The sequence below is a fragment of the Dermacentor andersoni genome, chromosome 6 (assembly GCF_023375885.2).
Source record: "Dermacentor andersoni chromosome 6, qqDerAnde1_hic_scaffold, whole genome shotgun sequence".
Classification (NCBI taxonomy): domain Eukaryota; kingdom Metazoa; phylum Arthropoda; class Arachnida; order Ixodida; family Ixodidae; genus Dermacentor; species Dermacentor andersoni.
In genome coordinates, this window is record NC_092819.1 from 92,693,426 (window position 1) to 92,712,359 (window position 18,934).

At 45.0% G+C, this 18,934-nt stretch overlaps 1 protein-coding gene across 4 annotated transcripts in view; it reads left to right on the top strand.

Moving 5' to 3' along the window:
- LOC126522597 (hepatocyte growth factor receptor-like) overlaps positions 1-18,934 on the top strand; it is a 566,006-nt gene that overhangs the window by 78,057 nt on the left and 469,015 nt on the right. For 3 of the 4 annotated variants that reach the window (XR_011895240.1, XM_072288826.1, XM_072288825.1), the window contains exon 1: positions 2,797-3,901. The gene's annotated coding sequence lies outside the window, so the exon portion shown is untranslated. Of the gene's footprint in view, positions 1-2,796; positions 3,902-18,934 lie in introns of those variants that run through there. The other variant, XM_055066486.2, reaches the window with a different exon arrangement.

An 18,934-nucleotide genomic window follows, 5' to 3' on the forward strand; every position in this document is an offset into this window, starting at 1 on the left:
ATAGTTTCAATATAGGGCTCCTGTACATGAGGTCCCGTGTTGAAATCCTGTCGTTGGCCAATTTCAATAACGTTTAATTATTTACAACGCTATAATTTCATGAAAATGATCACTCATGTCATGTTTTTTTTAACATTCTACCACAGTACAAAGCATGGTTACTGGCGTTCTTTGGCCGTTGTAGCCCTTGCGCCACAAAATTGTATTAATAATAAATAATATATGCTTCAATCTACCACAGGCGTATCTATATATCTGCCGCAGGCGTATCCTATGAGTGTTCATAGAACGCGCTAAAGACGAAGACGAAAGGGGCACATGCGACAGGACGGGCACTGAACTTCCAGCTAACGTTTATTGACAGTTCATAAAACGCATAATGCGAGGGCGTAGGTTCGTATCCCACCTGCGGCCAGCTGTTTTATCGTCCACTTTCATTTCCAGCCATTTATCCTTTCTTTAATTCGGTTAAGAACTGCGGATAATTAATTTACATTATGCTGCCCTTGGTGTCGTTGTTCGTTGGCTTGTTACGAAATGACAACATATATTACGTGACCGGTTTCCCGCACTTCACATACACTTTTTTTCTATGGTCGCTGCTCTCGTGCTCAAGCCGACTGTGGCGCGTGCGTCATGTGCCAGCTTTTTTGCGTTATTTCTTCGTGTTGGTTCGCGCTTTGAGACACTGTGTTAGGCAGGCCGAACAGGTTTTAAGCCTTCATCGCCGGTGTGCAGATGTCATCGTCGTTTTAACATAGCCAACATGCCATAGCCGTAGGCGCGTACGATTCTATAGCAACTAGTCTCTAACCAGAGGTGACGTCACAAACTGCGTTTCTTTACGCTCGTCTAGCACCTACGTATACCCGCCGCGGTGGCTTAGCGGCAGCGGTGTCGCGCTGCTATGCGCCAGGTCGCGGGATGAGATCCCGGCTGCGGTGGCCGCATATCGATGGGGACGAAATGCAAGAAGGCCTGTGTCCCGTGCATTGGGACACGTTAAAGATCCCCTGGTGGTCAAAATTAAACCGGAGTCCCCCACTACACGCAGTCTCATAATCAAATCTCGGTGTTGACACGTAACACCCTAGAATTCATTCATTCATTCAGCACTTATGTAGAACGCAACTGTCGGTTTGTCTTTAAACTCACGTTGAATGGCAGGAGTAAAAATCGCGCCGTCGGCGTCGCACGATCATCGCCCCCGCGTTTGGCCGCTGCCGTCACAAACATGCTCGCTTCAGACACATAGCTGTTCGTTTTGATGATGATGACTTGCTGCTTCGCCCTTTCTAAACGGCGGGTGTATATGAGCACACAAACACGCGGCTCCACCTGCTAACGCTTTGCGTAATCACAGGCGGTGCTGGGTAGCCATCTACCAGCAAAATCCTTCGCATAACGACGATTCCCATAGGGCGCAGAATCTGCGTCATTTTTTTTTTGTCGTTTTGGCTTCTTCCCAAGCCTCCCATCACGGTAAGCGCGGTCACTTTGCTACTGAAGGAGTTTGGTTTACTGACGTAGCTTAACTTAATGTTTCCATATAGTGTTCCTTCAAGACTCAGTGTGTAAGTGTAATTCAAAGGAAAGGATGGACCTTTCCGAAATAGCGATCGTGTTGGTATGGCGCACTGATGAAATTGGTGGGTAAGCGTCCGTAGCTTTCGCAATAATGCCCGAGAGGGCCGTTCTTAGGAGCTCTTTAAGCTGCTCGTTGCCCTTGCTAGATGCTAAGCGCCGAGCTCAGAGGTCGGCGTTCTGCCGGCAACTTTTGATTCGCGATCCGGGCAATCCTCTAAGAATGATCGGAAGCTACGCTGAGGGGCTGGCCGATTGAGCAAGGAAGGTACGATTGTAAATGTTATCGTGGTGGAAGAAAAGAAAAATCGCGAGTGTGTTGCGAGAGCACGCCCTAAATGTTTCGTCCGAAGATCGTTTATTCTTGAGAAGCTTATGTGCCCGGAGAGGGATTGAGAAAAGCTTTCGTCATTTCTGAAACAATGATGAAACTGGGAAGATTATATTCCGAGGCTTTGAAATATGAGTTGTAAGAAACCCCGGAGGCCTCTTCGGGGGAGCTTTCTAAGCAAGAGGATGGAGAAATGTTTTTGCCACGAAATAATACGACTTTTCTTTTGTCAGCAGCACCTTATTTGTACAGAACATCGCGATTTGACAGTCTGGGAAACACTTGGACGCCTGCAAATTTTGAGGAAACTGTTTTCACAAAACATTGTGGGAGTGCAAAGCTTCAGGTTTTCGCTAAGTCATGCATGACAAGTTGAAAGAAGATGTTAAACAAACACGACAAAAAAGAACGGATTATGCTCGCATTGAAAATCGGTTGTATGCATGCCCCTTATTTCACTGGAACAGAGTTACACATATTTATCGTTATGAAAATTTAAAACTGAGTTCAAATATACGAATTGCAATTTATCATATTTTGCGATCTTATGTCCAATGTTTTTCCAATTGAGTAAGTGGAAATTATTAGAAAAAAAAAAAACGTTTCGCTTATATAATTGGAACCTAAGTAGAACTAGATTAAGAGTCTACTTAGCCAAGATAATTATTAATGGGTCACTTTAGCTGATACTATCATTCTGTGAAACCACGAGGAGGCTTATTTCTTTTTCTCCCAACTTTCTTTGACGTCACTTCTATAACACAGCTACCGCGGAACCGTAAGTGCCCGATCTATCACTTGGCTTCACTCTATTCAGCGGTGTAGTCGGCATTCGTTGTCGGTGAGCCAATGCAAGCAGCACTGTAACCATCTCCGGGACATATAGCATTGCGCTGCTGAGGTAACGGGTTACAGCCTGGCCATGGTGGCCGCATTTCAGTGAGCCCGAAATGCAAAAAAGGCTCGCCAAACTTAGGCGCCTGTTAGAAAAAGAAGTCGAGGTTGTCAAAATTAATCCGGGTTCTCCCCCTACTACGGCGCGCCTCCTAATCATATCGTGATTTTGGAGCGTAAAACCCTAGTATTTAATAATTTAACACAGCACCCTATTATGCAATCGGGAGGGAAACCGGGTCAATCCCTGTAGGAAACCGGTGCTTCAACTGAAAAAGCAGAAGCAACAAAGAAAAAAAAAAAAAAAAGAAAAATCAGAGTGGCGCAGATTACGGAGGAGGAGTCGAAGTAGCTCCCAGATAGTCAATAATTATTAGAATGGTCCGCCTACAGTATTCGTAGTCAGGAATACTTATCATTCCCTCTGAGAATGAATGCAGTTTTTTTTGCAAAGTGTTAAACCGTCAGCATTAGTCGAGTAGGTGAAACAGCTTCAATACGTGCGCGTACAGGATTTGTCAAAAGTATACGGGCTGCTCTGCGCCTTCATTATACATGTGGCGCCTGGTCGTATGCTGCAGTTCTCGCGACACTCCAGACCTCTGAAGAGCGAGTCTGAGAGCTCATTCCGTTCCCTGAGGGGTTAGAACTTAGGTCGTATAACGCAGGAACTCCTTCAAACATGTAGTCAACATGTCGGTAGCAGGCAACGCAGCCTGTATCCGTTTGACAAAGGCAGTAGACAGGCTTGAAGACCACAGTAATAGCTGGAAGACTCTATAGGAGCCTTGAAGTTTAGCTGGTCGGGATTCCTTTTCTTTTTTTTTCTATGCCTTGGCAATACTACGTTCATAGTGCTAAGTGATGAAGAAAAGTTTGTCCAGTATGTTTCCACTGGATGGAATCACGTGGCGTTTACTTTGTAAATAACTAGATGTTCAACCGATATTATTCTTCCGAAATCTACAGGTCTGGATTGGTTCTTTTCTCGTTGATTTTTTTAAACTCAGGTATGCCGATGTCGCCTGCTTCGTCACCACCTGCATGCATGCCGTGCTGCATACAGGGCTTCACAGAAACACGGGAAGTTTGGTAAGCGCTCAAAGTATTTATCTTATATTCTGATGACTTTTTTCTCAAGACTGTTTACTTGCCGTAAAATCACACTTTTAATTCTGCATAAAAGAACTATTCGGGGAATGTGGTCATTTTTAGTGCGAGTATTCTGTGAATTCGAGCAATAATGGCTGGGCGGCTGCTTCGTCGGCTCTATAGTGAAGGCGGTGACGACGTGATGAATCATGAATCGTCTTGAGAACAACAGTAACATTACAAACGGCTCTCTTTTTTTTTCTTATTATATGGTAGTTGGGAGATATTGTCACTTTTAATTGGCACCGGCTACTCTTTTTCACACGGGGATTTAAAGAAAGAAACGAATCAATCGCAACAAAAAGAGTGAAATCATAACAACACTGATTCCGGTAACATAAGTATATACACTGATGTCACACTATAACTGAAAGACAATTCCAAATCATAAAACCACAAAGTCCAGTCACGTAAGTAGACTAATGTCATACTAAAACAAAAGTCAACTCAGTAACACAATAACGCAAAGTCCGGTCACTTAGCTAGACTAAAATAAGGGCACATAAGGAATCACGGATTAAAGTCTTATGAAATTACAAAAAACCAGGCATTGGATTGGCCAAAGTCGAGTAAAAGAAAAACGTAGAATGCGCTATCACATTTAAACGCTCTATTCAATATTTTCCGAGAATATCGCGAGCTTGTAGAAATCTTTGAAGGGTCAGTAACGCTCATCTTTTCAATGAGTATCTTGGCCAAGGACCTAAGATCTTCCTGAGGCTGAAGGGCCTGCGACCCAAGGCCACTAAATCAAGTGCTAAGCGTTGTCTGTGTGCGTCGTGTCGCGGATATTCAAGCAAAAGATGCTGTACAACTTCATCAGCGTGGCCACAAGTTCATTCCGCGCTATCATCTCTTGAAAGTTTATGTAGAAAGTGTTTTGTGTACGCGGTAGACTTTCTTTGACTCCGAGCTGCTTGCACCAGCAACGAGATGCTATAGCTTGCTCCTAATAACCATGAGTAGTTTGCAAGTGCACTGCAGGCGTGCAAAGCCACATTGACAATCGGCGCGAAAGCAAACCAATGAAACTTTGATCCGTTTCATACTTATAGCTGGCAGCTATAAGTATGAAACTATGCAAATACACCGCGCGTTTCGCGGTGCAGTTGTTTTTTGATCTGCGACGCATTGTACGGAAATGTATAACAAACGCAACTTGTGGACGTAAGGCTGAGTCAAATCACGCATTATCTGAGTACCTTTGTGCTCACGGTACGCGACGCACTATGTTCTCTTCAGGAGTTCATGCAACAGGTGTGCTGTGGCCGTCGGTCGCAGAAACGTGCCACTCCGCTTGTTCGACGTTAAATATGTTCATATCTGCTACGTCTTCCGGGTTATAACTGTCATAATTTTGCGAAACAAGAGCATATTTAACAGGGAAAGGCGGGCTAGTCGGTGGTCGATATTTGAATGCGTTATGTAACCGCGCAAACGACAACGGACGAAGAAGAAAACGCACAGGACAAGTGCGAATAAGCGCGGAATCTGCGCTTGTCCTGTGTGTTTCCTTCTTCGTCCGTTGTCGTTTGCGCGGTTACATAATGCATTCAAATAAGAGTAGGAGACTTAACATTGCACTGAATTACATGACGCGCACCTATATCTTTTTTTCTTTCATATGGGACTCACTACTTTTTGGTTGCGGAAGCAAACACTGAGAAAAGTCTATTTCTTTAGCCTTTTCAGCATTGCCCACTGCGAATGAAACGGAGTATACGTGGTTGCGGAAAGCGTGCTCCACAGTCTCTTGTGCTCTTTCGTCTGCCTTCTGCTTTCGAAACCCCAGCAGAAGGGCCATAAACATTTGTTCAAACAAAGACCGCGAAAAAAAGCAGCACTGTTAAGTCGCTGTTCCTATTCTCGCGAAAGAAAGGACTCGTTCGTATTCAGCGACAAAGGTCGTTAGCGACTTCTGTTTGCAGCGCGCGAGCAGAAACGTTAATCGCGGACGCCTGCGGAAGTTCATTAAAGTCGGGACCATTCGAACGTACGTTGCTGCTTTTTGTTCGGCGTGCGCGTTCTCGAGCTCCACGATGTTCAAATGGCGGTTATGATGAACATTGTTATGCGATGCCTTGGGGAGTTGCGTGCTTTTATGTTGCGGCTACCGAGATAAAACAGAAAAAGATAACAAACATATGCACAATTGGAGATTCTTATCTCCTTAAAATCGTATGAATGTATGACTTTGTTGTGGAGTTCCGGACAAAGGTTTGTATTTTTGTATGCGTAAAGCGTTCTTCCTGTTAGCGAGAACATCTACTCTGAAGTTCGTCTCAGCAACGAAAGAGCGAACGGCTAATGACCCGACCGGAAGACGGAGGTTTTTATTACCAAACAGCCAGAATTGTTATGACTTGGTACTACTATAGCATATGTTTGCTGAAAATGCGTGCAAATGCATCTCGCTCTGCCGAGGAGAAGAAAGGAAAAGTTTGATATATGTTGCGTTTAGAGAAACACACACACGACAACAGTGAACTTATGACAGCCATGTCAATTGGAGTAGCTCGTAGCAAAAAGAAAAAAAAAACGTCTCATTGGCCTACTTGAGAAACACTGTCTTATGCGCCACCTGATGTAGCCCAGTATATCACGCAAGGCACGCATCAGTGCACCGTACGTGAACGATTGCTGACTATCTATTCAAGAGTATACCCTTTGGTCGGCAATGTGGAAACTATATCTGCGCTGCTTTTGAGTTCTCGCTTTATTTTTGAGCCTCAGAGCAAAAATATTGCCATAAATGAATTGCCAACAGCGAAAAGCACAATTCTAATGGACTTCTTGCGCGCAGTTTACGGGACACTCGTTGTTGTGTGAGCATTGCACATCTTTGATTTAGGCTTCAGATTACCTTTTACAAAACTACCTCGACGACGTTACTTTGTTACTGGCATTGCTTTGTTTTGATGTTTTTCGCGCTGTGAATGCCACAAAACCGTAAGGCACTAAATATGTCTCGCTTGAAGGCTCGATACAAGCACTCGCTTAGAAAACGCAACCAGTACTTGGAAACTGATTCTAGTGCGCTGGAAATACTCTAAAAGCACTATTCCTGGCAGATTCCGTAACGGGCGCGGCTTCGCTGCATCGCAAACCTCTACGAAATCGTAGCACCACGAATCTGCGACTGAAAGCCTGAGGGAGAGAGAGATAGAACAATATATAATAGATTGCCTAAACGTTGTAAAAGAAATTGCTGCAAAATTATCATTGCTATATATCGTAACGTTCACTCGAACTTATCATGCTCCTACAGTGGTTATTGTGTTTATTCTAAGGGTGGGCGGACATCAACGCTCTCGAGTACGAATCGAATACGGACAGCATGAATATCGAATAGAGAATCGTACATTGAATAGTCGAACGCAGACGCATATACTGAGAGCAGGAATACTTATTTCGGTATAATTTGGTACTGGGATTGTGATCACTAATGCAAAAAAAAAAAAAAAGAAAGCTAACTTTAAAGAAAAGAGGATTAGAGGCTTAATTGACAAAACTTGGTTTTCGTGAGTGCCCTTTGCCATTGGCCGGCGCCGGCATTGCTAACACTATATGCAGCATCAATATGGGATGAAATTTTCTACAAACAATTATAGTGCAAGAATGTTTTGTGAATACTGGCCCGGTTTTAAGCACAAGATCACTAACTGTTACCCACACACAAAAAAAAACAGCATGAATAGCCTTTCAAGAACTTGTAAACAAGCTTTCCAGGAAGAAATGGCTGCTGTTTAACTATATTTATAAAAATGCCAAATAAATGGTTGCCGAAAGAAAATGCCAAGATGGGCAAAAAGCAAAAAAATAAAAAGAACATAAAAAAATGAAATTAGGGGATTTAACGTGCCAAAAACCGGATCTGATTATGAGGTACGCCGTAGTGGGGGCTCCGGAATAATTTGGACCACCTGGGGTTCTTTAACGTGCACCTAAATCTGAGTACACGGGTGTTTTCGCCCCCACCGAAATGCGGCCGCTCTGGCCGGGATTCGATCTCGCGATCTCGTGCTTAACAGCCCAACACCATAGCCACTAAGCTGTGCTTGAGCCAGTTGACTGCCTTCTCAAATCTGGTTACCCGAAGCCATGTGGAAACGTGAGCCGGAGGCATTGGCTCATTCTTTAGCAATAATAGCCTAACACTTCTTCAAGCTGGTAAGGAGGGTGGGTTCGTTGTTATGTCGGATGATAACTTCTCGGAAAGAGCACCTCAGGCGGTCGAAAAAAATGTCTCACCCGTCCCAGTAAAGTACATAAAAGTAAAAACTATAGCTGTAGTGCTGTGTCAGCGTTTGGGTTTGACTAACTTTGCTAAAGGGGTTAAGAAAAGCAAAAGTAGTGCGCATAATGTCTTCTTTTCGGTGAGAACGCTCAAGCAAGGTTCATCCTTCAGAACGATAGTTACTGAAAAGGGGTCGTGGCATAAGCAACTTATCCTTTACTTGTTGAAACACTTGAGTAAGCCTGATACACAAGATCTCTTTTTAACGAAAAGGTCGGATGAGGTTTGTGAATTTTCGAAAACTAACAGTAGCTTTGGTCGTGCCTTTTCTGTGGGTGTTGTTGATTTATTTTATTCCGTTCCCCACGGGGCCTTATTTCCTGCAGTCAGGGAGTGTATTGAAAGAGCTGACTCTGTTTCTTTTCAGAACACTGCCTGTATCCTTATTGATGACTTTTTTTAGCCGTTTTAAAATTTTACTTAGAGCCTACTTTTATAAGTTTTGACCAGCGGTTCTTTCTGCAGACAGCTGGCATATGCATTGTATCTTGCGTCGCACCAGTGCTATGTAATATATTCCTTTCACAAATGGACCAAGTTCGGCATCAGGTTTTACCAACGAGGTTTTTAAAGTCTTTAGATATGTGGCGGAATTTTTGATACTTTTAACCAAGGATGGAAGCTTGAACTTCACAGAAGCTGTGGGCAATATTTTATCCCTATTCAGACAACATGGAAAAGGCTTGGATTTTACGAGTGAATTAACTGCCTGGGGGTAATTATTTACAGTTTTTTAGATGTGAAAATTGAGTTCTGTACAGATCGTCTTTGCTGGAGTTATGCTCCGCGTGCAAAGAAAGGGCTTCTGCCATTCGAGTCTTCCCATTCGAAACTAGTAAAGATAGGAATTGCTTTGCTCTGTCTTGAATACGCGCTCAGGAAATCTTATATTTTCTTGAGTTTCGAAAACCAACTAGCCAGGCTGCCTTCAGCTGGGTTTCCTGGTTCACTTGTAAGGGGGGTTGTGGAAATTATCTTGCAGAGAATGAAGAGAAGGGCTGTGAGAGCTGGGGCTGAGGTCCCTCAAAAAGAGGTGAGACCGGTGGCCGTGCCATATGTGCACAAGCTGTCCCAAAGTTCGAAGAAGGTAGCGAGCATGCATAGTGTTCCGCTCGATATTACAGCTCTTATTAAGCTCGGAGGCCTTTGCTACCGGATAAAGAAAAGGAAGGGAAAAAGAAAAAGAAAGAGGCTGCGGAACCAAGCATGGGCGACAGTTCATAAAATGTGCCGCAGAATAGTGTATGAAATTCTTCTCTCCTGTAGTTGTTCCTATACAGGACAGACTGGGCGCTGTGTAAATTAGCGGATCAGGGAACATGAACGAAACGTTGAGGAAAATAAGGAGGGCCCTAATATACCAAAGCAAATTAGAAGCTGCCCCTCGCGTTCTTGTGAGGCATACTTTTCTAACGCGCGGATTCTGGTCAGAAGTAAAAATACGAAAGCTAGGGAATTAATGGAAGCATTTTATATCAGTAAGAAAGGTAGCTTGTGTGTTAGCGAAACGTCGTTATCGTTGCATAAGTCAGAGAAAAAGTTTGTTGAAAAAGCCTTATCTTATCATACTTAATGCTTGAGTGTGCTTGTTGCGCAGGCGCTGACTGAGGGTATATATGTACGTGTCTTCTGTGAAAATAAAGTGGTTGTGAGTGGCGCTCTGTCTCGTTGTCCTCTCTTGTGACGTGTGTGTTGTTTTTAGGCGCCTTAAAAATAGGTATAATGAATCAATACCAACTTGCCCAGCAAAAAGTCCTCTTGTGCATAGAGAGGGTGGGTGCGGCAAGGGATTTAGTGTGCATTTTTTACAACGTTGTGGCGCGTTCATGACAATGCGCAAAATGCACTGTTTGAGCCCAGGAGGGTGGGTCTCCTGGTGGTGTATATGCTGTATACGAAGAAAGTGAATTACACGGCAAAAGCTGAGATGTTGGTCTTTACTACTGTGTTTTAGCGTGTTACCGGGCGCCTTTTCTCTCGCCAGTTTAGCTTTTGACGTGACTCCGTGAACGTCTTTTGCGACACGATCAGAATTTCGTACTGTCAATTGCCGTTCAAAAGTAGAGTGCTCCCGACACACTTCGATACGATAATTAAAGGTGACCCTCTGCAATATTTTGTTGATGCTGTGGTGTATTTGTATCATTTCGGGAGGCATTAACTTCCTTCTAAACGCTGCCTAAACTCCAGTAGATGTCGCAGTAAAAAAAAAAAGGAATGTGCCCTGACGCACGGCATATATTCGTGAAACTGGAACAGTCGACAAGTTTTGCGGACATTATGAATTCTTGAAGTAACTTCTAAGAAAGAGATGAATTCGAATCGGGCATACCAAGTGACTGTGTTGCTGTAAATACGCGTATTATAACGTTGAAGCACATCACAGAAAACACGTTTTTGGTCAAACGCGGGGAAAAAATTCTGTAGGCAGTCGTACTCAACCAGGTTCCCCACCCGCAAGTTCGCGCAGGGCGATAACGAACTGAAGTTAGTAATTGCAAGAACCACTACCCTGAGTTTTTGTTTGATTGTTTGTTACAAACTGTCATGCGTACAGTTTGTCAAATCGAGTGGCCGCAGTGACTGATTGTAGTCGTGGTGGGTAACATCACGCGTTCCCACCGCCGACGTTGAGCAAAGCGATTTCTTTGTTCGCATGTATTTTAGATAGGATCTCCTGAGCTAAAGCTGGGGCTCGAAACGCAAAGCTAGAGGCAGCAGTCGAACCTTAAGCCAATCCTGAAAGCGAAATCCGGGGCAATTAGGTCGATATCCAAGTGAAAGCGTAAACTGAAGCAGCTCTTTTGACAAAATTCAAAGGCAACGAAGAAATCCATCTTGCTTAGAGTCATTCTTGTTCTCTCCACGTGCTCTCTTGCTTCCTTTTAAACTCCTCTGCTGTGATCCTTGAATATGCAGTTTTTTTGCCCACTCGCAGTAGCAGGAAAGTGGTTGCACGCCCGAGCCCTGCATTTTAGAATATAGCTACCCTGGCCGCTCCGCACGTCGTTCTCACAATGTAGATCTAAGCGGTGTCTTCCATCGAAGCATGTAAACGCTCTGAATTGAGGGCGAAATACAAGGGTGGTCCTCTTTATACACGACAAAGACAAGTCATTCAAAATGGGGCCATGGTTGGCCTCATGGACTTATATACCGCATTTACTCGAGTCTAGGCTACACTCAATTCCAAGCCGATCTCCCAAGTTCGAGAAGTCGGAAAAAAGGAAAGGCTTTCCTTGAGTCGAAGCCAACCGGGAGAATAGTAAACGACAGTAGCTGCAAAAAGGGAATGACATTGAGAACCAGTGTACAGTGCCAGCCAAGCACTTGCCTCCTCTCACTGTAGGGATCCCTCTGAGACCGTGTGCTTGGTGCCAACGCCTCGCTCAAAGCGAACTTTACAAAAAAAGACAATAAATTGTGCTGGCACTGCAAACATTCAGTGCAGCCAAATTGCGCACCGTTGCAGTGAGCTGTTGGATTGTGTGGTCGCTGCAGCAGACAGTATAATGGCTACAGAGCTGCGTTTTGCCGCTGGCGTTAGGGGCGTGGAATTTTACCAGTTCCGACAGCTTCCACTGAAATTCTCTAAACAAACACGACCTAGAAGTATCGTAATTCATGTTAAAAAAGGTCAATTAGCCTAAGTCTCAAGAAATGTGGTATATGAGCGCGCATGCTTCAGGGTGGGGTCTGGATGGCAATGTCTCCTTTCTAAAGCTCTTCTTTTTTAGAGCCCTTCTTTCTGAAACTCTGATCACGTCGTATAGAGCAGCGGCGAGGTTCGCGTTCCTCAAAAGGCTGCAAAGTGCAGAAACGAGTTCGCAACCGCTGCAGCTTGCATGTCGCACAACTTGCCATGCGTATGAAAGCGAAAAGCCGAGAACTTCTTGCCCTGTGTGCTGTGAAGCCTTTCCCAAATTCAAAAGTGGGCGATGAAAAATGGCCCTTGAAGCAACAAATAAGAACTCGGCTTGGGTGGGGCTATTCATCCTTAAAAAAGGGACACAATATTTGGTTCGGAATATTGTTCACATTCCTTAGAAATATCACTCATTTGAAGCGGAACCAATTCAGAAAGATGGCCCTGGAACCAACGGTTCCTATAGGCGGCCTGTAAACAAGGTCACGAGATAGTTTTTTGAGAAGAAATCGATATGGCGCCGAAGCGAGATACATAGGAAATAAAAATAAGGGGGGACGAAAAGTATTTTCCTGATTGTGGAACAGGGTGGGGAACATCTATACCAGTTTCCGGAGCGCTACTTAATATTTGAGTACCCTCGGCGTAAAAGTTATACTCAACTTTCATTTATGCAGCCACCCAGTTGTCACTTCATCATTGAAAGTTTAGATGACCAGGAGTACAGAAATTTGGGCTATAGCTAGTCTGACACTGGGACCCTATAGCGCTTAACTGACGTGGGCGTATAGACAGACCGACAAGGACGGTGCGCGCCGTCGTCTTCTATGTGGCAGCCATCTTTTGACGGGAACTGGGGAGATGACGGAAAGAACAACCGTCGTAACGATAACGTCCAGCTCAATGCTATCGCATATTTGCGGACAGTGTACTATGCTCGTCATGACTTTGTAGTCAGTTGCCCCATTAACAAACCTGCAGCGCCTGCGCTCCATGGCCGTGCCGACAGATGGCAATGGCTGTCGAGTTTGTATGTGAGTGATTTACTTATTCTCCCCTAATAAAGTGCACTTCCAGAGAACGCGTGTGCGAGAGCATTAGACCGTAGCCTATATAGTTAACAGTCAAAGCGACAGAAGTTGATTCACGACCTTTCGAGCTTCGACAGCCAGTCGTTGTCAGAGGACGTTATATTGTCACGTGGTGGTGACGTTGAATAACACAGTAGCAATACTGTGAACGACAAAACTAACTTTTATTGGGCGAACCTGTGCCCACAAAACAGGCTACACTTATAGCACAACGATAGCGGCGAACACGCTCGGCGATCGTCGAAAATCTGATCAGCGGGTCAAGCGCGTCGGCTTTTATACAACAGTCGTCGAATGTTCCAGACTAATCGTTGGGACCCGCATGCCTTCCACAAAGTTCTACAACATTCGAGTCACGCGATGAAATCAGATAATACAAGGTTCGGCGACAACAGACAGCGGATAGAAGCATCGATAACTTTCCAGAAACTTCGGATACATGCAGACGCGTCCCGCGCTGTGCGATAACATTTGTTAGGCGGCGAAACGTGGTTGCCCGTTAAATATAAGTACACGTGTCAATATTGTGCCCTTGGCGTGACTGTAAATCTAGTTTTCAGGCCATCCAGACCTGTGCTTTAAAGAGAAGTACGGGTCTGGACTCTACGTTTTTGAGCTTTTCAGTTTCCTTCTGTCGTAATCATCGCCTTTCTTGCCATTTTTTGTTTCGCTCTCTCCCTTCCTCCAGTCAAGGGCAGTTGGCTAGATGAATGTAGCACCCTTGCAATTTTTTTTAATAATAACGCGAGAACGTCCAACGCACGGCCTGTATGCGGCCTTGTAGTGGTGAGGGGCACGCCTGAAGCAAACAGCGCAGCAGAATACACTCCAATATTTTAACCAAGTGTCGGCCAGAAGAGATCCCACACTTATGGAAGCTAGCATAGGTGGTACCGGTTCTGAAGCCTGGGAAGAATCCTGTATCTCTGGACTCATACAGATCGGTACTGCTGACCTCCTGTGCAGCGAAGCTAATGAAGAAAATGACATGCACAAGACTCACTTGGTACGTCGAGCAGGGATTTCGCCAGCGTCTAAGTGCTCAAGACAATGTGCTGGACCTGCTATGTCACATAGAACACAACAGTGCGGATGGCCTGTCGACACTTGCTCCTTTATGGATGTTTTCAACGCTTACGATTACGTGTCTCAAACTGGCATCATAGGCCAGTTACAAGCTATAGGCATCGCGGGTCATCTCTTGCACTTCATGCATATACCTTTTTCAATGATCACCGCATCACAGTCCGTCTTTGCGATACATTGAGTGATGAAATAGGCATATTGCACGGCCAAGCATAGGGGGTGTTCTACCTCCCTCATTATTTAACATCACCAGGACTAGTATCCCAAGAAAATGAACCGCCCTATACCAGTGAAGTTATTGATATATGCCGATCTGGTCTGCACATAGGTCTCCGGACGCAAGAACAATCGCCTCGCACGAATTGCCCAGGGAGCAGCACGTGCCATTCAGTGCCACGTGGCAACGCTTGGCCTATCACCGTTAGCGAAGAAATTATCATTTATATTATTTCCCAGAATTAAAGAAAAATATCTACACACCTGAAACATAATTTGACCGAAAATTGTATTCTACTAGTCACCGATGTGTGATTTCTGGGCATTACCTCGGACCGCAGACTGCTCTTGCGCTACGCTGTTGATCACGTTGCTGGGTCATCGTCAGAGAAGCTACATGTGCTCGAGCGACTCGCTGGCATACGCTGGAGCAACAACCCAACGTCGATGCCACGACTACATTCAGCGTCGGTCACCAGTCGGATCCTATACAAGCAACCTCTGATGTCACCTTCAGAAAGTCAGCACGATCGCTTAGAAGCCATACACATAAAAGGTCTTCAGCTGTGCCTGGAAGTTCCTCAGCCGGCTTCGAGCAAAAACGTGCTCTACGAAGCTGAGTCACGCCCTCTACACTTCAGGTGTACCCAACTCCCACGATCCAGTTAGTACGTCTGAGCCTTCGTCCATCGTTTCCCTCCTACCCCATTGTTCGGCCCTCTCACCCCCTTTGTTTTGTACTTTCAGAGCACAAAATAAACTCTTTGTCTAAGATATACAAATAACAGGGCGCGCTCATATATTTATGCAGCACTGAACATACTTCGAGTCTTAAGGTTAGGCTGCTTGACACAGAGGGAATAGGTAGACCAGCCCTGGACATTCGAAGGCAATACGTGCAACTTAAGTGCACCACGATTGCACTCAAAGAGCTGCATTCCATCTGCAGAAGCCAAGTCGCTAGTTCTGGAGCATCTGACATCCATTTACCGTGAACAAGTGCACAAAGATGGGCCTTCAATGTAGACCAACACTACTGCGCAGCTGCATTGTATATTCCCTCTCTGGGATAGCCTGTCCGTCTTTGGCTGTATAGCGTCGTCGACAGTTGGCGAAAGAATAGCAATAGCTGCTGCTCTCCGCAAACTAAAGGCTTTCCCTCGACGGAATTTGGTTCTTCTTACGGACTACAGTCCGTAAGAAGAACCAAATTCTTCTTGCTGCGTTGCAAGAACTCTGCAGTGTTGTGGTAGATCGCCCATCAAGTTCCCGCGCAAATCACTAGTCCTCTTGAAAGGATTTGGCAACAAATGCTTCACAATGAAGTTTCAGCGGATTCCCTCCCCCATTGGTATTGCTGGAAATGAAAAAGCTGATGCTCTTCCATACGCAGCGCCTTATAATCCGCCTAACGTCAAGGCCCCAAAGAGTAATTAAGTAATCGAACATTCATAAGAACTTCGGGTCGCTTGGGATTCCACAACATATGCCCTGCGTAACTAAGAGATTTCTTCGAGAGTCAGCATCACTTCTATATCGAATAAGAACAGGACCTGCTCGTACACCACCATGGTTGTTTAAGACGGGGCATATCAATTCTCCGAATTGTACGGCATGTGACGAGACGGGAGATAATGAACACTCTCTGTGGTCGTACTCAAAATACCGAGATGAAAGAGACGCTCTTCTGGAGAAACTGCAAAATAAGAACCTCCCGCATGCGCGCCTGCAACACCTTGTGTTCCCAGAAGGATCAGTTATAGACCGCGAAGAATTTTTACGTCTTCCTATTGCATCGTTAAGAGAGTCTGGTTTGATGGACATGCAGCGAAACGCTACAGTGATATTGTAAGAGACGCTCGGGTGAAGCAGTTGCCAGGCTCGATCGCCATGCCAAACCCACATGTTGCTACAACCCACCACCACTGCCACTTCCAAAAGTGCATGCCGAGACCCAGGAGCCACATCTTGGGAACTGCACCAGTTAATTACTGTGCAGACATACCCGCTTTATCAAAAAGGCAGGAGGGCCATGCCACTGATACGTGTGGAAATACTGCTAGTAACAGTAGTGGTAGAGGTCGTAGTGGTAGTGGTGATAGTATTAGTAGCAGTAATTAGTTGCTTAATAAAATGAAAGGTTGGCAGCGCTCAGTTTACAATTATCGCTGCTGTCTTTGCTGAGGGTTTTAGGGGTCAGGGACAGCTAGCATTATTTTTTTTCTTTCTCTTTCGTTTTTTTTTTTTTGTAACAGAGCACCACCTATGTGTGTCTTATTAAGCCCACCGGGGTGGCACAGGCAGCAATACGTTTCTGCTGCCTAGCTTCAGGTTGCCGATTCGAAACCCAACCGCTACGGTCGCATATCGACGGGGGCGGCGTGACTGTCAGAAACGCCGGGTGGTCAAATTGAACATGAACTTGTACAACACAGAGTCTCATACAACCCGCTGCTCAATTTTACCACATAAAACGTTATCAATAGGTCTGCGAAAGATTTGCGAAACCTCTAATTTTGCTGCATGTCTCTGTATGGACATCCGCCTAGAAATCCTTCATGCGCTGAAAAGATTAGATTAATGAGAGTGAAATGAAGACCGAGCATAAAGACACAGACAAGAGAAGTGCTAGTGTTGTCAATGTGTTTCGACTCTATCGTTTTCTTTGTTTCGCGCAGAAGAATGTTTTCAATGGATATCAACCGACTATAGCTTAGCAAGAAGCAATCTTTAAGGCCAATCAACTGCGCCATGTAAACTTCGCGCCATGTAAACAACCTAGTTTCAGATAGTGCCACTTAGAACAGCCTTCGTGTAAAACTGTGTTTGAAATTCGAATGGACGCGTCACGAAAGGCTCACAAAACTGGACGCTTCTAATTTAGAAAGTGAAAAAAAAAAAAGAAAAACCCTGCCATTGCCGCTCGCCGTAAGTGACGCATGACACAGAACGCGTGTATTCACCACCTGGAACCTTATATCTTATCCCATAAATCTCGGAGGCGACATGTTGGGATATATGTCATATCCGCTAGCCACCATGTGCAAACGTCATCTGTCTAGGCGCTATATAAGGGCTGCTAGTGAAAAAATTAGACAATTACCAGCCTTGCAGCTTCGCCAATGTTGCTTCAGTAGCATGTACCACTCCTTTGTTACCAATTTAGTGATATTCAACTTCTGTTGCAGTTGGCCTTTCAAGCAACAATTCAATCACTGCCGCTTCACTGAAGGAAGATATCTTGAAATATATAACCTCTTTTCTCAGTAGTAGGTGTCAGAAAGCTGCGTACATTAAGAAGAGTGAAAATGTGGAAAATAAAGTCCTGAGATAAATCGTTCGTAAAACTTTTTCTGCACTCCACTTCTGCGGTTGTAGACGCACAAAAATACGCAGTCTTCGGAGGACATGAAATTATTAGAGGCTTAAGGAAAAGTCTTATGGAAGAGAATCCCGCATCAATTCTCTGAAAATGAAGACATCTCGAAGTATTTGCTCCTCGTAAACAGCGTGTGGTATAAGAGTACAAATTAAAAAAAGAAAGATAGAAGAAGGGTGTCTTCGCCGAGTGCGCTAATTGAGCCTTCAAGAACAAGTTCGGCGCAGAACAGCGTCCCGAGCAAACGACGTGGAGCGCGTTATCGTGAGACAAGTGGTCGAAGCCAGTGAGAAGACCGCTGAGATACTGCACTCAAGCACGCGCGCGAGTACGTAGTGAACAAGCGAGGCGCCACTCCCGTCAGGGGATCCGACTTACGCCGCAGCGCCCGGAGAGGCAGGAATAGTGCGAGCAGGCCGACACAGCAGGCCGCCTTCTCTATGCTTTTCTTTTTCTTTTTCTTTTCTGGTCTCTCCGTTGCAGCGGGAGACCATCCATCCGGATTTGAAGGGAGAGGCACACGGCAGTGGCCGATCACGTGCGGTTGCGTTGACATGATGGAGACTGATCGAGGAAGCGTGGTGCGTCGTTGAAGCCCTCCCTCCATCTATACAGGAGCAATGAAACGTCGGCATGATAGCATCGCTCAGGCGTGGTGTGTTTCTTTGCGCAGCTCTCCTGTGCGCGCGTTTCATCCCCTGTTCAATGAAATGCACCGAGACTAAACACCTCGGCACTTCAGCTCGAGAACGCGTTCAGCAGGCAGCGGTAGTAAGCCCGCGGACAGCAGAGCCCTTTTAGGCACTGCACTCTTTGATCTTGTTCGACATAAGAGCACTAAGTGGAACATGTGTGAAAAATATGTTCCATTTATAAGCGGTACCTAAGTGAAGAAAAGTGTATTTGAGCATCGGCTCTTGCTTCGGTGCAGCTTCTTATCTCTGCTGCGTCGCTCTAAATCCGTCGTTCCTCACATAGGTTGCACAAAGTAGGTGGAACATATTTGCAACAACAGTGCTCCTTTTAGAATCTATGTGGGAGCAGCTTGATAATGTATTATTGAAAAGACTGTACTATGGAATGCCGTGACTTGTTAATGTAAGTTGTTTCAATTGGTTGTAATCTTCGTGGCTGTATTTCACTTCAATGTACAAGTAAGATTCAATTAAGCGCGGCATTTTTTTTATTACTTCACATCAAATGACTATGTTTTTCGCTTTATAATATGTATGCCACCCCCTTATGTAACACTCCAGCA